This window comes from Balaenoptera ricei, chromosome 13 (assembly GCF_028023285.1).
Source record: "Balaenoptera ricei isolate mBalRic1 chromosome 13, mBalRic1.hap2, whole genome shotgun sequence".
Lineage (NCBI taxonomy): Eukaryota > Metazoa > Chordata > Mammalia > Artiodactyla > Balaenopteridae > Balaenoptera > Balaenoptera ricei.
This window is the reverse complement of record NC_082651.1, coordinates 42,840,489-42,864,869: the sequence shown is the minus strand read 5'-3', so window position 1 is coordinate 42,864,869 and position 24,381 is coordinate 42,840,489. Positions and strand designations below refer to the sequence as shown.

The window sequence follows — 24,381 nt, the reverse complement described above, 5'->3', positions numbered from 1 at the left end:
CCTGAGGCCTCAACGTCAACCCTTTCTTCAAGGTGGTGAGCTAGGATTCTTCTAATAAATGACCTCTTTTGGCTTGTATCAGCTGGACCTACACTGATAAGGCATGCCAAACATGATGCAATGGTACTAAAACTTCCCATTATTTACTGATTATCTACCATGTGCCAAGAACAGTGAGGGGGCCTGTCACATGTATTATCTAATTCTCATTCCATAGAAGCAGAAACCAGGACTCAGAGGATTAATACCATGTCTAGAGTTCCATAATTAAAGGAGATGGAAAGGGGATTCAGGTCCAGTTTGATCTAGCTTCCAAGTCTAGGCACACTCTCTTGTTCTCTCGTTCTCCTTTCTTCCTTCCTTCCCTCTCTGTCTCTTTCTTTTAGACTTGGACCTTGGGGCAGAGAGCTGAGTTAACCAAACTCCTCAGTTCCTGGCACTTGATCATCATTGGTCCACATAAAGCCCCTCTCTTGTTTTATTATCCAAGTTCTTCCCACCTCACCATACCACCTTCTCACTGCCCAGGATCATGGGCACAAGTGATAGGATCTGGCCTCTCACTGACAGGCACTCCAGGTATTTGGGAGAATCTAGCCTCTGGGTTTTATTTCCTTGAGAATCAAAATCCAATTGGACCTGGGAAACTTTTCCTGTTGACTCTCCAGCACTCCCATCAATTGGCCAAACTATCAGCCTTATTATGGGCTCAGACCTGGGCTGGACTGAGATGTGGAATTAGTAAGAAAGGGAATGACAGTCTCTACTCTCAAGAAGTTTAAAATTCATACATCCATCCAGTCAACAAATACATATGGAGCACAAACTTCATGTGCGAGGTCCAAGGACAGAAAGATGAATGCAACAGTTACTGCCCTCTGAGAGATAAGAGCCTCCTCCACGAGGAGGAGAAGAAAATTAAGCAACAAGACTTGTGTCACAAGGCTGTGGTAGGAGAGATGCAGGAAAGCTAGGTGAACACGGAACCCAGGCCTGGGCATGGCGTGGCTCGTAACATAACCCCAGAAGTGATGAAGAAAGAAGAAATATAAATCTATAAGTACATTTGTTTCTCCTCATCTGCCTCAGCATCGCACAATAATGGTGGGTGGAATTTTCATCAGACTTGGAGGGGAAGTGTGGGATGGCCAGACTTAAAATGTGGACTATGGGGCATGCAGTAAATTAGATGTGGGGAGCCCAGAGGACACCTCAGACAAGGAAGCAGTCATCCTAGACTAGATCTGTCTAGGAACCAAGGGAGGCCTGCCTGCCTGGCAAATGGGACACAGACGTCCCCGTATGCAGATGCCTTCACTGGAGAAAAACAGTGTGTCTAATATGAACCCCAATCAAAAGACACAGTGCTAGAAGGCTCTGCCCTGCAGGAAGGACCTCACAGCTGGGCTGCGTCCCACACGGGATAGGTAGTAGTGGGGGCAGTTTAGCTAACAGTGCCCATTACAGGTCCCGGCACAGAGTAGGGCCCCAAAGCAAAGGTTTCTGCTCATTGAGGAATATTCCAATATTACAGCAGACCCCCAAATGGTGTGGGCTTCCTTGTGAGGTAGTAAGCTGCCTGCTGTGAGAATTCTTCAGGCAGAGGCTACAGACCCTAAACAAAAGTGTTTTTCAAACTCTTGGTGATCTATTACACATGTACACAAACATTACGCAAAAAAACAAGTTTCACAAATGATACAGGTAAATGATACTTACTCTTTCTTCCATGTAGTATGCCCTAATACTTTTATTTGATTTCATTTGTAGTAAATGCTTTTAACCACTAAAAACTGGTTTCACGAGCCACAAATGGGTCGAGACCCACAGTTTAAAAAACACTCCCATGCTAGCCAGCATGTTCGATTCCCTGACCTCCACAGCGCTACCATTTCTCTTGACACCAGTGGGCACCTGTAGGTAACTTACCCCATCAAAAGGGTGATTCTCAGAGCTGAGCAAGGACTAGAAGGGGAAGGTTCTGCTGACAGGTACACGGGCTCCCTGGTACAGCTGCCTAGAGACCAAAGCCGATTCATCTGACCCAACAAATATTTATTGAGTACCTACTATGTGCTGGGCACTGTCCTAGTCTCTGGATACAGCCATGAACAAGAGATTAAAAAGCGCTGGAACTTCCCTGGCCGTCCAGTGGTTAAAACTCTGCACTCCCAATGCAGGGGGCACGGGTTCAATCCTTGGTTGGGGAACTAAGATCCCACATGCCGGGCGGTGCAGCCAGAAAAAACAAAACAAACAAACAAAACAAACAGGGGCTTCCCTGGTGGCGCAGTGGTTGAGAATCTGCCTGCTAATGCAGGGGACACGGGTTCGAGCCCTGGTCTGGGAAGATCCCACATGCCACGGAGCAGCTGGGCCCGTGAGCCACAACTACTGAGCCTGCGCGTCTGGAGCCTGTGCCCCGCAACGGGAGGGGCCGCGATAGTGAAAGGCCCGCGCACCGCGATGAAGAGCGGTCCCCGCACCGCGATGGAGAGTGGCCCCCGCTTGCCACAACTAGAGAAAGCCCTCGCACGAACCGAAGACCCAACACAGCCAAAAATAAATAAATAAATAAATAAAGTAGCTATTAAAAAAAAACATGTCTCATACGCATTTCACATCTAACTTTAAAAACAAAACAAACAAAAACCCCCTGCCACGATGGCAAGAACATAGAGAAACTGGAACCCTTGTACTTTGCTGATGGGAATATAAGATCGTGCATCCTTTGTGGAAAACGGTATGACGGTTCCTCAAAAAATTAAACATAGAACTACGTGGCATATACCTACAATGGAATATCACTCAACCTTAAAAAGGAAGGAAATTCTGACACATGCTACCACATGGATGAACCTTGAAGACATTATGCTAAGTGAAATAAGCCAGACACAAAAAGACAAATATTGTATGATTCCACTTATGAGAACAGACCCAGAATAGGTCTACCTAGAATAGACAAATTCATAGAGACAGAGTAGGATGGTGGTTGCCAGAATCTGAGGGGAGAGAAGATGGGGAGTTATTGTTTAATGGGTAGAGAGATTCAGTTTGGGATAATAAAAAAGTTCTGGAAAAAAATGGTTCTGAAGAACCTAGGGGCAGGACAGGAATAAAGATGCAGATGTAGAGAATGGACTTGAGGACACGGGGAGGGGGAAGGGTAAGCTGGCACGAAGTGAGAGAGTGGCATGGACATATATACACTACCAAATGTAAAATCGATAGCTAGTGGGAAGCAGCCGCATAGCACAGGGAGATCAGCTCGGTGCTTTGTGCCCATCTAGAGGGGTGGGATAGGGAGGGTGGGAGGGAGACGCAAGAGGGAGGAGATATGGGGATATATGTATATGTATAACTGATTCACTTTGTTATACAGCAGAAACTAACACAACATTGTAAAGCAATCATACTCCAATAAAGATGTTAAAAACAAACAAACAAAAGAAAAAGTTCTGGAAACGGATGGTGGTGATGGTTGCAGAACAATGTGAATATACTTAATGCCACTGAATTGTACACTCAAAAATGGTTAAAATGGTAAATTATGTGTTATGTATCTTTTAGCATAATTTTTTTAAAAACCTGCCACACGGAACTTAGGTTCTAGAGGCACAATCTGGGGAAGGGATCATTAACAAAGAGTAGCGCTAACTCTCCCCACCTCAGAGCAGGGGTCATAAACTACATCCGGGTTCTGCAGAATCTGGGTGGGGTGGTAGAAGGGGGTCAAGAGACAGGAGGGCACGCACAGGTTCCCACACATTCTCTTCACACAGAATATCTGTTTTCAATTTCAAGCAAGTTCAGATAAAACTCTGGGAGAAAGGTCACCACATAGATTCATCAGCTGTAACAAACACATGGATCCAGCAGGGAATGCTGACGCTGGGGGAGGCTGTGTATGTGTGGAGGCGGGGGGTACATGGGAACCCTTCCTCTTAATTTTGTTGTGAACCTGAAACTGTTCTTCAAAAAAAAAAGTCTTTAGGGAACAAAAAAGGCCACCACTACTTAAAAAAACATGTTTTTTCCCTAAACCACTGCCTTCCTTTTTTAAAATGACCACTGGTTGAGAGATGTTTCCATGAAGAGTGAGCAGACAGGGACCACTTTGCAAGACGGGGTCCCCTGAGCACTTCCCAGACGGGCGTTGGCTTCGTGAGGGGGATCTCATGAGTAGGCAGGGATTCGGGGAGCAGGAGACAGGCCTGGAAGGGTAGGGCTCTCAGAGCCCTTCTGGCCCTTCCCCTGGGCTGGAGTAGTCAGTTATCAGAACTCTGGCTCCAACTCCTCCCAAGGGCTGGGCTCTTGGCTGAGTCACCTCTGGTCGGGTATGGAAATGGCACCCAATTTTGGCCTCGGAAACCTTCGGTCCAAGTCCTGGCCCTGCCCTTTGTAAGACACTTAATGTCTCAGCCTGTTTACTTAGCTGTAAAATGGGGATGACTGATACCACCTGTCTCCCGGCATACGATGTGCCACGACTGTGCAGGAGGACACCCAGCACAGTGCCGGGCACAGAGGAGGCACACAGGGAGCTTTAGCGTTTGGGGCCCTGAAGCTCAGGAATAGGGTCTGCGGGCCCCAGCTGTGCCGAGGGGCCCTGTGCCAGGGGGCCCTGGGTCCCCAACCTGCCAAGCCAGCCTGGCCAGTCCTAGCACTTGACGGGGTGCAGAAGGGGCACCTCCAGAGCAAACAGCCAGGAGAGCGCTGGACTGACGAGACAGCAGCCCTGGGATGCCTGGAAATGCTGTGGAGACAAGCCATGGTTTCAGGAGCTGGTCTCAGAGGAAGGAGGCCCTGGACTGCCACCCCGCCCCACAAGCCTTCCGCAAGTGGCCGTGCCCCGTGCTCCCCCAAACCCCATCCCCACATGTGACAGTCCTCCACCTTCCACACTGGGCTTTGACTTGTTGAAGGCAGGGAGCCCACCCGCTCACCTCTACTCCCCCAGCACCGTGTGATCAATCAGCGGAGGCGGCGGTGGTGGTGACAGTGGGCGGATGACCATCACTGAAGCTATCTGGTACACAGCCCTTACCAAGGCTGTGGAATAGCTCTAAATGCCTCGCTTTAACTCAATTAAACTTCACAAAAGTCCTGGCAGGAGTGTACTATTGCCATGATCCATATTTTTAATGAAGGGACCAAGGTGCAGAGAGTGACTAGTCAAAGGTCACATGCAAAGTGACCAAAGCAGGACTTGAACCCGGAGCCCCAGTTTGCCCTTGTACAGCTACTTACTCCAAAGTGCCTGGGCAAAGGCGCTCTCTGCGGACTCCTCGTCCATGGCAGAGGGAACATCTTGGGAAGGAACTTTAGAATCCTCATGCCACCTCGCTAGGCATCCCCTCTGAGATGTCCCTGGCAGGGAGGCCATCCCAAGGCCGTAGAAACCCTCCATTGACAGGGAAGACACAGTGCATCTTCCTCAAACAGAACCTAGGCCTACTTCCCTCTAACTTGGGCCGCCCTCTGGACATACAGAATTGTCCCCTCTTTCACTCTCAGGAGACTCTTCAGATATTTGAACTCACCTCTCTTCCCAAAGCTGACGGTCCTTGCCTCATCACCCACTCCCCTGTCCCCAGACCCTCTCCATCCTGATGACCCGCCCTGGATGTTTCCTTCTTTGTTAGTCTCCAGAAGCCTGCACCCCACACTGGACATCCGCGTGTCCTAAGGAGCAGGGAGTGGAAATGGGCTGCATCCCCTCCTTTGCTCCGGGTTGGCACCTCCGGCGTGTGGCTGCGCTCCCCTGAGCCCCCCACTCCTGGTCCACAAGGAGCCTGTGGAAAACCAGCCCCTTCAGGCCCCTCCACAAGCCCATCTCAGGCACCCCCATTACGCACTTGGATGATTAAATTTGTTGAACCCAAATATATTAAATTTTCCCTTATAAAATTCCCTCCTCTTTTTTCCACCCTGATAAGACTGTTTGAAATCCTGACTTTGTCACCCCAAAGCCATTTACTTGTCCCTCCCAGAGCTATGTCATCTTTAGCTTAGAGAAGCCTACCTAGTGGGTTTTTATTGATTTAAATGTTAAAAATTGCTGAAAAGGACAGGTTTCAGTTTCCTTATCTATGTTGAAATCAAGGACTAATAAATGCATCTGTCTCTAGTTAGACTGCCTCTCCCTGGAAGTACTGATTCAGGGACGTGAGTCAACCTAGATGGGAAATGTGACAGTGGTCTTTGCCCCCGGGAAGAGGGTTCCATTAACATCTCCTCTACCGTCGTCGGGAGCCTCATTTCATTCCATACGATGTTACTTTTTCTCCTCAGTTTGGGGACTATTCTCAAGGGAGGCAGAGTTGGAAGCAAATGGGAATTGGGCACCTTTTATTTTTCTCTCTGACATGAATACTCTGTGCTTCCCCCTAGCAGAAGGCCTGTCTTTGCCTTGTTCCTCCTCTTGACTTCAATAAGGAAGCAGACAAGCAACCTTTGTGCTGGTTGGGATTCCTTTACAATCTCGTCTAATTCTGGACTTTGCTCCTTCTGGACGTTCTGACATGGGTGTATCACATACCAGGTACCCCGTACATGTGAGAAAACAGTAGGTTCATTGAAAATTTAAGCTCGTTGGTCTTCTTTTGCTGATGCCCCTTCTTCTCGCTGTTAAAATCATTCGTGATTTCATCATCAGAATCTAATTTCCACTAGAGTGCTTAAGCTCGAGTGGTTTTTCTCTACCCTTCACATTATATTCCTACCAAAAAAAAAAAAAAAGAATTCCATTAGGCAGCTTCTCAGAACCACCACTTGACCAAGCCCCAATTCATTTCTGGCCAAAGCCCCTGAAATCTTTTTTTTTTTTTTAATTTATTTATTTTTATTTTTGGCTGCATCGGGTCTTCGTTGCTGCTCGCGGGCTTCCTCTAGCTGTGGCGAGCGGGGGATACTCTTCGTTGCGGTGCACTGGCTTCTCATTGAGGTGGCTTCTCTTGTTGAGGAGCACGGGCTCTAGAGCACAGGCTCAGTAGTTGTGGCGCACGAGCTTACTTGCTCCGTGGCATGTGGGATCTTCCCGGACCAGAGCCCAAACCCGTGTCTCCTGCACTGGCAGGCAGATTCTTAACCACTGCGCCACCACGGAGATCCCTGAGATCTTTTCAAAGACTTTTGGTATTGTTATTTTAGTTTATTGTTGTTATTCTCCCCACTGGGAGAAATTTCATCATTTTGTAGTCACAGGGCATTTGTAAATATTAATACTAGAATTGTAATGTATTATGCATGCATACTATGTAGCAATCTATTGTTAAGACAGAAACCTCCTGGTGGTGTCACACACCACCAACCCCACTGCCTTCTACTTAAAGGTTGCTTTCTCAGTTGATATGGAATAAATGATCTTTGTCTCAGAAACACCTGGCTTTTCTTTGAGGTCCCCTTACTTAATTGGAGCACCCCCTGCAGTCACTCAGGGTAACTCACAGAAGCAGAGCTGGGGATCAGGTGGCCAGTGAGCCGCGAGGGGACAGGCGATGGGAGAAACAGAGACCTGGCTCTGTCTCAGTGAGTGGGCTGTCCTCAAGTAGTGAAAGCAGTGAAAAGGGTGGAACTCGGCTTCCAAGCCTGCCCCCCCACTGCTCCCTAAAAACTCACCACAGCCCAAATCCCAGTGGTTTTGTCCTGCCCTCTGGTCATTTAGGCCACCCCATCCTCAGGTAGGGTCCAGATCAGAGTTCTCTCTCTACATCTACCTTCAGAATATCCGGGAGCCACTATCAAGAAGCTTTCAGATTGGAAAGAATTTATTCACAAATTCACACAGGTGAACAAAGGAACCCAACAGTAACAGTAATGGAGGGGTTTCAGGCTATGAGGCAGACTAGGGCTGGGTGGGGAGGACTTGCCCGTGAACCTGAGATTACAGCATGCCTCAAACCCATGACTAGCCCTAATCAGGGGCAGTTCAACAGCACCTAATTTATCCAGAATCACTGAGGCTCTCATGAATACTTTTCCTGAAAAGTGAAACTTCAATGGCCAACCACTTTAAAGTGAAATCTTGCTAAAAGGTGGTCCACTGCTCTCTAATGCTTTAAAAAATGTCCTTTTCCCACATAAGTGGTCATTAGGAACATTCCCTAAGGAACTAGATAATAACATGATTGTGTCCCCTTCTTACTGTTTCTCTATCCTTCCCCATGGCTTTTACTTTCCTGTTATCTACATGTCTCTCTCTGGAAAAGACCTACCACCACCCTTCCAGGCAATTTTCTTCTGCAGTGGGTTGAGAAATCAGAGAGTCACTTTCCTTAGAAAAGTGTGCTAAGTAAATGTCAACAGACTTTGAGGCTCTCAGAGGGATAAAACACCTGGCTTAAATGCAGGGGTTTTGAAGTAGCTATTTCTGTGGGTTCGGTTTTCAGTAACTTCCAGTTCCAAAGGGAGATGGGGCTCCAAGACTCACTGCCCCCTGGAATGTTCCTTATGTATATTTATCATCCATCCTCTAAGCAGGAAGATGTTTCTGTCATTGTTACGCTGCATGCAAGAGCTCCCTGTTTTGCTTTTATTCTGTCTGTTATTCACAGCCCTCCCAGGTGAGCAGCACCAGTGAGCCCCGTGGGGCCTGGAAGCTTTTGTCTCCATGAGGAGCCTCAACAAATGGGATGAGGTATACAGCCTTGTGACACTTCACACTGAGCCAGCATCTTTCTGTCAGGTGTATGGAGTGCTTTATAGACTTCAACCTCCTTCCACAGCACTGAGAAAGCATCTGCGGCCACGTTATGGCACAACCAACTGGGGCCCTGAAAGGAGACTCCATGGAGAAAGCAGAGCAGCACCAGGTGGACCACAGCGCTGCCAGGGCCGTCAGCTGCCAGCTCTCCGAGGCACCCAAGGGGCAGCATCTGCACAGGGCCCCCTGGCTGTGTTCAGAGGTGTGCTGAGCAGCAATGATCTCACTCTGCATTCTTCACCCTGTGGGTTGTGACCCATGACCGGGTCGTGAAATCAGTTCAATGGGTTATAACCAGCATTTTCCTTTAAAAAATAAATAGAACAGAAAATATCCAAATGCATCACACATAGTGAGTGTTATTTTTACAAAATTTTTGTTTCAGTTTTATATATCTGTATGTAGGCGTGTGCGGTAGTTGGGACATACATTTTTCACTGGAAGTTTGAAATGCAGTGACCTAATGCACATCCATCCTGCAGCTACATCTTCCTAAGATCCATCCCTGCCACCTCCACCCTCAACCGGGAAGCCAAATGGAATCTGTTCAGAGCCCTAAAACTGGCCTCATTTGGAAGGGACAGGAGTTGGGGAAGTCTTCTTGGAGGAAGTTAGGGTTTACCGTGGCACGAGCAGGAATAGAGAGAGGGGGCGGCAGGACAGAAGGAAAGGCATGGGCAGTGTCCTATGGCAAAGAGCGAGAAAAACTAGGGCTAGGAGAGGCCTGTGGGGGACAGCCACAGACATCTGCTTTCTTGGGGAGACACACTGAGGGGTCAAGGCTAGAGGGGTGGGAAAAGAAAGCCCATCTGATTTCAAAGACCCATTTTCTTTCCTTTTTTTAAGATAACGCACATTTTTTTTTTAAGATTTTTTTTGATGTGGACCATTTTTTTTTAAGTCTTTATTGAATTTATTACAATATTACTTCTGTTTTATGTTTTGGTTTTTTGTCTGCGAAGCATGTGCGATCTTAGCTCCCTGACCAGGGATCGAACCTGCACCCCCTGCACTGGACTGCTGGGAAGTCCCAAGATCACACACATATTTAATCAAGAAACTAATACTGGAATATTACCCAAATACAAATGCAAGCACATGCTCGATTATCACGTTCCATATTTCAGAGAAGCACTAAGGATTTATGTCATGAGTTTATTTACAAACATAGTTAGTATGTTAAGGTCATGAGTTTGATCCACTTTTCAAAGAAATTGCACCTCTTAAAATGCTGCTCTTGGGACTTCCCTGGTGGTCCAGTGGTTAAGACTCCGTGCTCCCAATGCAGGGGGCATGTGTTCGATCCCTGGTTGGGGAACTAAGATCCCGCATGCTGCCTGACACAGCTTAAAAAAAAAAAAAAAAAAAAAAAAAAGCTGCTCTTCATACCTGTTTCGTGGATTAACTAAAACATCCTAATTTCTTAAGTAACTGCTTATTATAAAGGAAGGTGTAGCAAATCAAGATCCAAAGTACAAAGTCATCATAATTAGTAACTGCCACTTGTTTTCCATTGAAAATGGCAAATTCTTCCCTGGGCCTGCCTCACAGTGGTTCCTCCGAACCACAGAGGTCGTGAGCCTCCAGACACTCTGTCCCAACGCATCGCTGCTGGAAGCTCTGCGGAAGGCACAGAGACCAAAGGCAGAAGTGGTGGCGGCACACCAAGTCCTTTCCCACGACCTTGGAAAGACCCGTTTTTAAAGTTACCTTTGGGGGGCGCTCGGATAGTAGGGCAGGCAAGTGGGTTGTCAGGGGTCTCTCACCAATCCAGTGGATGCAACCTAATAATGCCTGCTTTCCTCTTGTCAATTTAAATTTAACTTTAATTAAAATGAAAAACACAGCTCCTCAGTTACACTAGCCACACATGGCTAGCAGCTATCGTATTGTAGAGCACAGAAGAACATTTCCTTCGGTGCAGAAAGATCTACTGGACAGGGATGTTCTAGAATGAGCAAATGAATAATTCATTCCAGGATCGCCTTCCCTCAGGAATGCAACGTCTTCCATTATTTCTATTATACCTGTAGTTCTAAATGCAAATGCCTCTGGGAGAGTAGTGGAATGGCTTAATCTCTTACCAAAGGGTAACTGGTGGATATCAAGGGCCTGACAAAAGCCAGAGTCTAAGAAACCATCAGTGGTAGAGTATGTGTGAAGCATGAGGGTGAACGGACGTCGGAATATAAGACACTGCCCTCAACTGAATGCGCCGTCGGAGGATACTGATGGAGGATTAAGCTCTTCCGTCTGCGGATGTGGAAACCCTTGAGACCTGTGAGGAAAGGAAGTGACCCACAGTTATTATTCATCCTCAAGTGAGAAGACTGATTTTATTCCCCAACAGTCCTCAGCAAGGGGGCTATTAATACACAAGAAATAAGTGCTTCTCTGTCTCTAAGGAGGGAGGAAGTAGTGGACGCAGGCCTTCCCAGAGGTGGATGCTTGTGAACTTGGCCCTCTCCTGCCTTCTACACTCACTCTACGACTAGACCCATGGCTTTACCTACCTCCTTCACAGTGATGACTCCCTGAAAAACACCAAAGGCTCAGGCCTAGAGATCCAAATACTAACTTGGTGTTTCCACCAGAAGCCTCCACTCAATAATCCCGAGGAGAATTATAACAATCTCTGGCCCACTCCCCACCCCCCTTACTGTATTCTCAATCCTGGCTCATCCTCCACCTACTCAAGCCGCCATTCAGGTTAGCACCCTGTGAGTCACCCTACACTCCTCCCCTCCCTCCTTGCTCCCCACCCAAGGTCATCATCTTGGGCACCTCTCCACTCTGCCCTGAATCTGCACAGCTCAATCCTCTCCAGCCCTCACTATCGCAGGGGCCACCCACTGACCTTCCTGCAGCCTGTCATGGCCACCTCCAGCCCAGGGGTTCTTAACCAACATAAGCAACAGAATGACTTGGGAAGGTGTTTAAAATCTAGATTCTGACTCAGTACATCTGGCCAGGTTGAGAATGTATATTTTGCAAAAGTGCCCCAGGTGATTCTGATGTGTGCCCTTCATTAAGAACTACTGCCTCCTCCTCCTCATTGATAAAAACAAAAACAACAATTAACATTTTTTGTGCACTTACATGTACTTCCTTGTGTAATCTTCATGACAACCTTGTGAGGTAAGAGCTATCATCTACTCCCATTTTACAGTTGTTGAACTGAGGCACAAAAGTCCCATGGCTAGGAAGGGGGAGGACCAAAACATGACCCATCACTCCTAACCATTCTGCTCTCCACATACCGTATAGACTTGACATGTGGCTCCCTCCTTAACACTCTTTAAAGGCAGTTCCAGAAAAAGGTGGCAACTTGGGGACACACTCAACACTTCCCTCTCTACCCAACCTCCCACCAACAGCTTCTTAACTCTAAAATACCTATCTTGATCAGGGTGGTAGTTCCACAGTGTACACATATGTAAAAACTCACTGAGATGTACGCTTAGGATTTGTGACTTTACGGTATGTTCATGACTCCTCAGTAAAAAAGACCCTGAAAAAGTCACTTAAATAAGAAAAAGCCTAGCAAATGTGAAATAGGGAAAAACTTACATGCACAGAAGAAACTAGGAAGAAGCCATCATAATGCTGCCAATTATGAAGAATTCTCTAGAAGAAACACATTTAAGAACAGATTAAGAAAAGATCCCCAGGGACTTTCCTGGTGGTCCAGCGGTTAAGACTCCACGCTCCAATACAGAGGGCCCGTGTTCGATCCCTGGTCAGGAAACTAGATCCCGCAGGCATGCTGCAACTAAGAGCCTGCAGGCTGCAACTAAAGATTCTGTACGCCACAATGAAGATCCTGCATGCCACAACTAAGACCCTGGGCAGCCAAATAAATAAATATTGAAAAAGAAAAGAAAAGAAAAGGAAAGAAAAGGAAAGATCCTCAGAGCTAACCTACAGAAAATCATTAGAGGAGAGCAGGCTCGGAGAGGGCACTGAGGGCACTGGCTAGAGACAAGATTCCCTGCAAGATGGAGAATAAAACCCCAGTATAGGCTGGCTTGGCTACAGTGGGGAGCATATGGCTGGGTGCTGTAGCAGCCACAGCAGCAAGGACACAGGGGCTCTGAGGGTCCACAGGACTGTCTTCGGGCCAGAGACTGGGCGATGCCCCAAGTCAATGGCAGTGAGGGGCTTCTTCCTAAAGAGGCCCCATGTGATTTCTGTATCAAGAAGAAAGTCCAGGCTCATCAAACCCAGCTCCTGGTATATTTGGTGCTTATGAATACAAAGGGTCCCAATGGGGTCACCCATGTTTCCAGCTCCCACTGTGCAGTCCAAAGGAGCAGGGCTTACAATGATTTTGCAGTCCATCCTAAAAGAACAAAGAAAATTCTGAGGAAAAAAAGTGTGAAGTACACCTTACCCTAGCACCTATTAGATATATTTAAAGAAAATGTGATCAGAACAGTGCTGGTGCAGGAGCAGACAATTCAGTGGAACACACCAGAGAATTCTAGAGCAGACTCAGGTATATACATGGAAATATACTGTAAGACACAGGTGGTATTTCAGATCACAAGAGCAAGGATAGATGTTTTAATTATTAGTGACTTAGGGGAAAAAAAGTTAAATCTTTAACTCACAATTCACCAAAATATGACAAATTCCATCCAGATTTAAATGTAAAGCCTGCGAGGTGGGCCGCAACCTGGGCTCCCAGGGGCGCGCAGGGCAGCGTGGGCCGCTGACGGAAGCTGGGCCCGAGTGGGAGCCGGGAGGGGCCAGGCAGGCAGGGTGGGTGGCGCAGGGCCCTGCCCTGCCCTCCCCCTGGATGTGGCATGCTGCCCTGGACCCCCCGGCAGTGGGGCGCAGGTGAAGAGCAGGTGCCTGAGGCACAAGGCCCCTTGGCGGGCAGCGACCCTGGCCAGGCCTGGGACTCTGGAGAGGAAGCCCTGGGGGAGCCAAGAACACCCCACAGGACAGTCTTCAGCCCTGGTCCCGAAGGCCTTCCTGGATCGGAAAGAGCAGCTGCTGCCTTGGCCGCCCCCAGGCCTGGCTGCCAAGCGGTCCCCAGGAACCCCAGTTCCCCTCTCCCCACAGACGACCTGGGAGGTGGCCCCGTCAAAGATGACCCTGCTGGCATCCTGGGACCCAAACTATGAGGCTCAAGCGGACCTCGGCTGGTGTGGGGACCCAGCTGTGGGTCAGGCACCTCCTTCTCAGGCCGGACCTCATGCCACCCCTGATTCTGGCCTCTGTACAAGGCAGCCTCAGGCAGAGGCCTCAGGTCCAGTCTAACAGGACATCAGAGTGGAGAGCAGGCACCCAGGGATGCAGGGCTCCCAGTGATATGAAGGCGTCTTTCTTTCTGACCCTCTGCTGCCCTGTGGGTAGCATGTTCCCCTGTACCTGTCTCAGGGCCCTCAGCAGGTGATGGACTCTCTGAAACTGCTGCTCCCACCCCCAATAATGTCCCCCTGGGTCCTCCCCATCCCATCCTCTGGCTGCTCCACTGCCTGGCTCAGTGGGCCTGAGCCGATCGCCCTCACTGGGCTCCTGCAGATGAGCCAGGGGGAGCCAAGACCCAGCTCCCCAGGGGCTCCCACGCCCCCTGCTGGCCCCCCAGACCCTGCCTTTGATCACCCAGGTGCCAGTGGTGGCCAGAGCTGTTCTCACTGCACAGACCCATCTCTCCCACCGGCCCCAGACAACCAAGGTCCATAGCCTCTCCGGGGGCACAGTGGGCCTCCTACTTCCCCAGGCAGGTTCTGTTGACAATAAAACAGTGTTGGTTTGCAAAAAAAAGTTAAAAAAAAAAAAAAAATCTAAAAAAACAGATGAAACAAAGTATTAAGAGAGAATTTATTTAAATCTATAATTCTGTAGCAGAGAAAGCCTCTCCGAGCTTGACACAAAGACAGAAGCCAGGCCAGGCCTAGAGATTCAAATACCAAAGAGTTCTCTCTACCAGGAGACTCCAACAACAATCCCTAGAGGAATTATGACAATCTCTGCCCCTGACCCCCAACCCCTTTCTTCCTGTATTCCCGATTCCGGTTCACCCTCCACCTGCTCACTCTGCTGTACAGGTCAGCACCCTGTGAGTCACCCCAGACTCCTCTCCCTCCTTCTTCACTCCCCCACTCAAGATCACCACATCTTGGTCACCTCTACTCTGTCTTGAACTGCACAGCTCCATCCTCTCCAGCCTGGTCCTAACTGTGGGCCTCGTCTTGCCACCTTGGTACCAGTGCAGGGGCCACCAATGGGCCTCCCTGCTCCCAGTCATGGCCATTCCAGCCCAGTGGTTTGGAAAGCCTAGACAGACCACCTCGATTGCATGGACATTTCAGTTTTACAAATGCTTAAATACTGAACAAAACTAAATGGCAAATGACAATCTAGGATAAAATATTTGTAATATAAAAAAGACAAAGAGTTAATAGACTGAATATTCATCAAGTACCCTTATCAATCAGTAAGACAAAAAGAATAAACCACACTAAATAATAATAATAGAATACTGCACAAATAAAATGAAAAAAAAAAGACTATTCCAATTGAAAACTAAGTACATAATCAAACAATTTGTCAAGGGAATTACCAATGACTAATTGGCCTATAAAAAAATAAAAGTCCAAGTGATAAAATAATAATAATAAAGAAAAATAAAGCAGTAACAATGAAACACTATTTTGCTTATCAAATTTGCAATTAAAAATAATAATAATAATACCTAGTGTTGGGAAGGATGTAGTGAAAGAGACACTTTCATAGGACTGGAGAGCCTAAGTTGATATATCCTTTCTGAAAGGCAATTGGGCAATATGTACCAAAACCGCTGCAAGTGCGCATATTCTTTGATCTAACAATTCTACTTAAAGACTATAACCTAAGCATAAAAATAGGATGTGCACAGAGTCGGTATTATATATTGGCCACCACTGTCAGTAACCTAAAGGGGCAATAACAAGGGATTAGTTAAATCATGGTAGGTACACAGTGAAATACAAGAGATCTTTAGTTTACTGACAAGGAAAACTGTCCACAACTTATCGCTAAGTATAAAAAGCAAGACAAAGAACAGTATGTACCACATGAGCATATGAACCCATTTATGTAATGAAATGTGTGTGTTTATACCCATATATGTGCACAGAAAAAAGATCTTAAAGGATGTAACCAAAATAGTAACAATGTATATCTCTGACAAGTGTTAATTAATATGATTCATTTTCTTCTTTATTCTTCTTTGTGTTTCCTACTTCTTTTACAAGAAACGTGCCAGTGTGATACAGACCTCTCTCCCTTCCATCACCTGGTCCAGAATTCCCATTTGGCTCTGAGGGTCCACATCCCTTATATGTAATATACAGTTGGCCCTCCTTACCTGTGAATTCAACAAGCTAAGGGCTGAAAATATTCGAGAAAAAAAAATTCCATAAAGTTCCAAAAAGCAAAACTTGAAATTGCCCCCTCGCTAGCAACTACTTACATAGCATTTACACTGTATTTACAACTATTTAAATAGCATTTACATTGTATTAGTTATTATAAGTACTCTAGAGATGATTTAAAGTATACTGGAATTCCCTGGCGGTCCAGTGGTTAGGACTCTGTGCTTTCACGGCCATGGCCCAGGTTCAGTCCCTGGTTGGAGAACTAAGATCCTGCAAGCCTCGTAGCGTGGCCAAAAAAAAAAACCCGGTATATGGGAGGATGTGCATAACTTATATGCAAATACTACACCATTCTATACGGGAGACTTGAACATCCATGAATTCTGGTATCTCCAGGGGCGAGGGGGGCGAAGATCCTGGAACCAATCCCCAGATATGGGGGGACAGTTATATTTCTGTGCTACTATAACTTTTCAAACTTAATCTTGTCTCCTCAATTCTCTTGACTGTGGGTATGGTCTGTGTCTTACATTTCTTTTGTGTTCCTCTCAGTGCCTAGTACATAGCAAGTTTCCAGCAAATGGCCCAAGAATGAGTATGTCACTTCTGTGCCGGTGCCTCTTGGGCTGCCCCAGCATGGGCCGACTGGCTCCACAGGTGTCGCATCCAAGCCTGGTTCCAGGCCAGGCTCGAGGCTGTGTGTTGTGAGCCACCTGTCAGTCTGGTCCTGTGAAGATGCCTATTGTTGCTGCTAATTACTGCTGAGTGATGGGGCTGTTTGTTTAAAGCACAGCTTACTACTCCCACACTCAGAGGCGAAGCCAATCCTACGGCATCCTATAATTAATAAATTTTTCCTCTGGTGAAAAGTTGGCTTTGATCCAACAGATCCCTTCCCACTTCTTCCGCCATCCTCACCCCATTTACAACTTCCCATCTGTTGGAGACCTCCTATGGAGAAGTATCCACTTCATCCAAACTACGGGCCTAGTCAGAACAGCCCTGTGTCCCTGGTGTCCCAAAACTGGCTCACCAGCTCCTTCTTGTCCTCCTGGATGAGAAAGTTTGCTCTCATGTCTAAGCAAATCTACTACCCAAGCAGCCCAGACTGTAGGCCCAGAGGCTGAAAGAGTCCTAAGAGACCACTGCAGGAGTGACCGGAGGATTTTTTCGTGTAAACTCAACAAGTAAATTTTCATGGTTGTCCATAATCTCTGCCCTCAGTACTCATTTCAGTTAAACCCTCTGAAGAAAAAAATACAAAAGCCACTGGAAATGTCAGAATCAAAGAGAAGGGCCAGTTGACTGCTTTTTCTTTTTTTTCTCTTTGTACAGATATAAACAACCCCTGGTGCTTCCAAGGTTCTGGAAGAAGCAGAGAGGGGAGAGAAGTCCTGGAGCACTTGCCACGAGCACTTGTGAGAGGCCAAGCTTAGACTGCTACCATGGGAACCTTGAACTAGTGCTTTACAGCCCTGTGCCTCAGCTCCTCATTTGTAAATGGGATGATCATAGTGGAACTTGCCTCGCAGACTTGTTGTGAGGATTAAATGAGTTAATGGGTGTAAATCACGTAAAACAGTGGCAAGCTACAGGTGAATAAATCGTAAGTGCTTGCCCCTGTTCACAACAACAGAGAGTGTCATGGCGACAGCCACATGCTGGGCACTGCCTGCACTCCTGTAGCCCAGGGTTTCTCAGCTCAACACTACTGACATTTTGGGCTGGATAACTCTTTGCTGTGAGCAGCTGTCCTGGGCATTCACTGTAGGACGTTTAGCAGCATCCCTGGCCTCTCTCTATCCACTAGGTGCCAGCAGCACACCCCACCGAGCCCCCTCACCAAGCTGTGATGACCAAAAACATCCCCAAACATGGCTAAATATCCCATGCTGGTGCGGATGGGGGCGAAATCACCCCTGTTTGAGAACCGCTGACACAGCGATAAGGTGCGGACGGTTTTGTCTGTAAACTAATGGATCTCTTGTATTGCACTGTGTACCTACCATGATTTAACTAATCCCTTGTTATTGCCTCTTTAGGTTACTGACAGTGCTGGCCAATATATAATTCCGACTCTGCACATCCTTATTTTTATCCTTAGGTTATAGTCTTTAAGTAGAATTGTTAGATCAAGTTGATTCCATTTTCTCCACTGCCATGGAGAAGCCATGCCACATACTCTGACCTCCCACTTCTGTGCAGGTCCGGGGTAGATCCAGGCCTAGAAGCCCCACATTGATGTCCCTTGCAGTTAGATGTAGGAGCTTCAGGTGGGGAAGTAAAGAGTAGCCAACTGTTTCTCTAGGTGGCTGCCATTTTCTCTTCTTGCAGATAGAATAGGAAACTGGAATCTGGGCAGTCTCCTAGCTGTTAAGTACCCTTGCCCTTGAGAGACCAACACGGTACAGAGAGAAAAGGAGTCCAGGGGCTGAATTCTCTGGCAGCTTGTGGCTGTGGCCTTAGTAATAGGGCATAAGCATGGTTACCAAGACTCCTGGGAGCGCAGTCCAGCCCAGAGAGGAGAAGGCTAGATAGGATTCAGAGCTGAAGCCCCGGCCACCGCAAAGAAAACATCCTTACCTAGTGAGGTCTCTGGGCACAAGAGGTGTGGCCCTTCTCTTCTCAGGAAACAAGTGGGCTCTGTACTTGATTATGAAAAGAAGCACACTGCTCTCTTCATAAAATAAACTCCTAATCATTTAGCACTATTGAAGTTTAACATGCATTTATTTTGACCCAGCAGCTGCACTGCTACAAATGTATTCTATGGATATCTCAGCACAGGTACACAGCATATACACAGGGACTGTGGTGTCCTAATTTAAAGTTTAGGCTTGGGACCTGATGCCTGATTCAAATTCCAGACCTAGTACTACCACATGTGTGACCATGGGAAAGTTATTGACCTCTTTGTGGCTTAGTCCCTTTATTTGTGAGGCAGGGGCAATAACAGGGCCTATATCTCATTGGGCTGTTACAAGGGTTATGTGACTTACCATATACTAAGAACTATGTCTGTGATCAATAAATGCTAGCTATTATTATGTTCATTGTGCCCTTAATAAAAATCTGGAAATTTAGGCCAATCAACTGGTTAAACACATGTGGTACATCCATTCTATGGAATACTGGGCATCACTGAAAGAAATAAAGTTAAACTATATCTACTTAAATAATAGAATTTATTTAACAATAAAGGTCAAATTGTTACATAAAGAATCAAAAGAGTTGCAGATAAGTACCTGTAGTTTGAGATTATCTGTATATAAAAAGAGCTACACAGAAATAGATACATGTCTTTATCTGCATAGGAAATTTCTAGAACACTCAAGAAGCTGTTAGCAGTAATTATGCCTAGGGAATGGGAATGGATGACTGGAGAACTTTTGCTTTCTCCTTCAGTACTGTTAGAATTTCCTACTATGAGCCTGTATTTTTTAAAAAATAATATTGTTTTTTAAAAAGAATAAATCTATATCTACTTCTATGGAAACATTTTCAAGATATATTGTGAAATCTTTTTCACAAGTGGCAAAATATGAATGGTACAAGCAACAGGAAGAAATCTCAGTTCACAAATTCAGGTGAGCAAGAAACCAAACTTTAGTTTCTATAACTCAGCTCAATGTTTATGGTGAGTTTCCATCCTGCCAACAGGCAACTTAATGCTAGGTGTGTCTGAACCCTGAGAAGTGCCAGACATGGGACACAGGAAGGGGCTGTGAAGGTGGCTGAGGCCAGGTCTAGCAGCCTCTGCTGCTCTGTGCCACTGTGGGCAGCGAGGAATCTAGGACCAGGCTGCCTGCATCCCTACAGCTTGGTCCCACCATGCGGCCACCGCTCTCTGGGATCTTACTCCTGCCTGCCCAGGTGAGCTGCTTGAAGGCAGGGTGGGACTCCAGAGACCACAGATCTTTCTCCCCTGTGTCTCCTGCCCCCAACCAGTCTGGGGGAGGGGAAGGCTGCAAAGAGTTGGGGGTCTTGCCACTTCAGGTGAAATCCTTCTTCCATCTTGTTTCTAGTCAAGGTATTCAGACTGTGCAAGAGGATCCTTCTCCTTCGATGAGCTATTCTGCAAATCCTGAAGTTTCCCTAAGTGTGTAAGCTTTTGATACACAAAAGCCAGAGACACCTGAAGGTTGATTCCATATTCTAATCTGGAGAGCTGGTTCAAGACGAAATAAGCTCCATGAATGTGAGAGTGGAAAAGGGGGAAATCCAAGGAGGAAAAAAAGAGATAATTTTTCAAACATTATGCAAGCCATACACATGTGTAAAAGCAGAGCAAAAAGTCTGAACATTTCCACCAAATAGTTAACCAACCAGTACCTACCAGTAGTGTAAGCTTTAAGACAGGGGAAGGGGTGGAAGAGGAGCTTTACCTTTTTATTCTATGTATTTCTGAACTGCTTGGATTTTTTAATGATGAAGCTATATTCAGTACTGCTTATATAATCTATTATTTTAAATAGATAAATACCCATACATTGTTTGCCTCCAGGCTGGAGACGGAAGGTGATGAAGGTCACACCAGTCTGGCCCGCTGGTGGGCAGAACCTTGGGAAGCTATCTGCATAAGCGGTTGGGAGACCTGTTGGGAAATAACTCTTTCTAAAGGAAGAAGGAAATAGGTACAGTGAGCTGACCCAGAGACAAAAGCTTTGCTCTGTGGAAAGGAGGAGGTAATTCTGAGCCAGGGTGGTAACTGTGACTTAGACATACCTGTGGAGCCAAAGCCAATGGCTCTATAAGGCAATGGGGGCACCAGAAGCCCCATAGCCCTGCTCTGATAGTGGAGCTGGCTGACCTCATGCCAAAATGTCAGTGACTCCTAGCAGGGGCGGGGTGCCTGATGGGTGTGGTAATGTCCAGCAGAACTGATAGCTCCATGGGGTGTGGCAGGGGCAAAGTGAGGTTGCAGAGCTGGAGGAGGGGAAAAGATACCTAGGGGTGGGGGTAGGAGGTAGGGGGTTAAACTGCCTAACCTTATCCACCAGCACATGGGAGACACACACCCTGGGGATGCCCAAAATGCTCATGGGGTGAGCGAGTGGGAACTAGGCAGGACCTGGGATCCTGCACTGGCAGGTAGGAGCAAGAGTCAGAGACACACTGGGATGGGCTCTAATGATGTGATAAATGCACACGAGTCCAGCTGTGTGCACAGGTGGGCAGCACAGGAGACGGAGCCACAAAGTCTATGTGGGAGAGGTCAGGGAAGGTCTCCTGAGTCAGTTGATACTGGTAACTCAGAGAGGGTGGGAAGGGTGGAAGACATGAGGAACTGTGTATGCAAAGGCCAGGAACTGTGAGGGAGTGAGCCGGGATTTGGGGGAACTGAAAGCAACTCGGGCTGAATACAGGGGAATAGCAGATGAAGCCACAAAGGTTGTGTTCCATGGTAAGGAATTTGGACTTTATACCACAGGCAATGGTGAAGCTCAAAAGGGCGTTTTAAACAGGGAAATGAGATGATCAAATTACCAGGAAAGCTTTCTCACCACCACACTCCCGCCACTTCTAGCTAACTCCCACCCAGTTGTGCAGTCTGAGTGTTGCTTCCTTTAGGAAGTGTTCCCTGGCCACCCCTTGGACTTACCTAACCCTCAGTTAAGGCTTCTAGGGGTTCCCAAGCACCCCCCCGTTTCTCTCTATCACACTGTGTCATGATTCCCTGTGTCCTGTATTTTTTTTCTCTCTCATACACTGTGAGTGCTGGAGGCCAGGGACTGTTGTCTGTTGTGTTCTGTGTTGTACCCCCAGCACCCTGCACAGTGCCTGGCATAGTAAGCACACAATATGTATTTACTTAATGCAAAAAAATCCAAAAACCTGTGAGAAGGTATCTTGAGATTTCCAGCCTGAGCTGTAAAGTATAGGTTGGAAAGGGAGGACAGGGGACCAGGGAGAGGGTTCTTGCAATAGTTTGAGTGAGAAATGATGAGGGCCTGGTCCTAGGCAGTGGTGGCGGAACTGGAGTGCAGGGAGTGACTGGGAAAATATTTAGGCGGCAGAACTGATAGGCCTGGGTGATTAGATGATGGAAGTAAGGGGGCCAGATAAGGGGAGTTCCTGGGCTTCAGGCTTAACTAGTTAGGTGGATGAAGGATGAACCAAGACTGGCTATGTGTGGGGGAAGATGACACAATCAGGCATACAGGTGGAGAGGTACCAGGGGCAGCTTAAATCATAGAACTTGAGCCCAGGGCAGATATCTGGACTAAAGATAGAGATTTGGAAGCTGTCAGCCTGCGGGTGATGGTTAAAGACCAGGGAGGGGATAAGATCACCCAAGGAGTGAAGGAGCAGGTGAAACAAGGAGGACATCCACCTATAAGAAGTGGGCTGAGGAGGAGCTTTGGAGAGAAAAGGAGACATGAGAGAGGAAGAGAGAAAAGAGAGCAGTAGCACAGTTGCTGGGGGAAAAGGGGCTTCAAGAACTAGCGAACAGGGTCCAACAGTGTGGAGAAGCTGAGAACGCACCCAGGCCCCTCCTTACAGTTGAGAAAACTGAGGCACAGGTAGGCTGACTGAGGTGTTCGATCCCACAAGCTATCATTGCCCATGATCACATAGATCAGTTATGATCTCTGGACTCCTGGGGGGGTCCCAAAGACCCTTCCAGGGTGGTCAGAGAAGACTATTTTTATAATAATACCAAGACTTTCTGTAGTATTCACTTTGTTAACATTTGCACTAATACAAAAGCAACAGTAGATAAAACTGCTGGGGCCTTAACGCAAATCAACGAAGTCATATTCTTCACCCCCAAGCACTTATGTTTTAACAAAAAGGCCAACTTCACATAAGAATGTCTATAATGGAGCAATAATCATTAATTTTATTAAAACATGACCCTTGAGGGCATATCTTGTTACTAGCCTTGCACAAAGCACTTCTGCTGCATACTGAAGTACTGGATGCATTTACGTTCTTGCTTGCATTGGGAGCTAAACTACCTGCTTTTTTTTGTGGAACACCATTTTTATTAGAAAGAACAATTGACAAACTATGATAATTCAGACTTGGGTATTTAGCAGACATGTTCCTGCAAATGAATGAAAGTGAACTTGTCAAATCAAGAAAAACTGATAGTAATTTTTGCTAACGATAAAATTTGAGCTGTCAAGTGAAAATCAGGATGAGCTTGACAGCTTCCCAATACCTAGACTTGGTGACGAAATCAGTGATAATATTAACAAATGTGGTATTATGAACTGAACTGTGTCTACATTTGGAAGATCTGCATAAATCACTGAGCCATTATTTTCCAATGACCAATGCATGATGCTACAAAATCAGTCATGAATAAAAGACCCATTCAAAGTGCAAGACAAACCAATGGAATTTAACATAGCTGAATATGAGAAATTCATTGATATGGTTTCAGATCTCACATTGCAACTAACCTTTCAGAAACTGCCATCTGTCCAGTTTTGGTGACATATTAAAGAAGATATCCACAATTATCTGAAAAGGCTATTAAAGTACTCCTACTGAGCTGGCGAGCCACAACTAAAGGAGCCCTGGAGCCGGAATTAAGGAGCCCTGGAGCTGCAACTAAGGGGCCTACATGCTGCAACTAAGGAGCTGGTGAGCCACAACTAAGGAGCCCACAAGCCACAACTAAGGGGCCCGCCTGTCGCAACTAAGACCTGGTGCAACCAAATAAATAATAAAATAAAATAAATTTTTAAAAATAAATAAATAAAATACTCCTACTTTTTCCAACTACAAATCTGTATGAAGCCGAATTTTATTTATCTACTCCAGCCAGAGGAAGATATCACAACAGACTGAATACAGAAGCAGGTATGAGGAACTTCCCTGGTGGTGCAGTGGTTAAGACTCCACCTGCCAATGCAGGGGACACGGGATTGAGCCCTGGTCTGGGAAGATTCCACTTGCCGCGGAGCAACTAAGCCCATGAGCCACAACTACTGAGCCTGCACTCTAGAGCCCAAGAGCTACAACTACTGAGTCCGTGTGTCACAACTACTGAAGCTTGCATGCCTAGAGCCAATGCTCTGCAACAAGAGAAGACACCGCAATGAGAAGCCCATGCACCGTGACGAAGAGCAGCCCCCGTTTGCCACAATTAGAGAATGCCCGAGTGCAGCAACGAAGACTCAACGTAGCCAAAAATAAATAAATAAATAAATTTATTAAAAAAAAAAAAAAAAAAAAGAATCTGCCCGCCAATGCAGGGGACATGGGTTCAAGCCCTGGTCTGGGACAATCCCACGTGTCACGGAGCAACTAAGCCCATGTGCCATGACTACTAAGCCTGCACTCTAGAGCCCG

General features: G+C 46.7%; 1 long non-coding RNA gene and 1 pseudogene across 1 annotated transcript in view; one reads left to right on the top strand and one right to left on the bottom strand.

Moving 5' to 3' along the window:
- Positions 1-9,037: 9,037 nt before the first annotated feature.
- The window catches only part of LOC132377090 (uncharacterized), a 29,671-nt gene continuing 14,327 nt past the window's right edge, over positions 9,038-24,381 (bottom strand). The window contains exons 3-4 of the long non-coding RNA XR_009506524.1: positions 12,275-12,331; positions 9,038-10,982 (exon numbers count right to left, since the gene is read on the bottom strand). This is a non-coding gene — a long non-coding RNA (uncharacterized LOC132377090). The remainder of the gene's footprint in view (positions 10,983-12,274; positions 12,332-24,381) is intronic.
- Positions 13,513-14,398, top strand: LOC132377274 (histone deacetylase complex subunit SAP25-like; annotated as a pseudogene).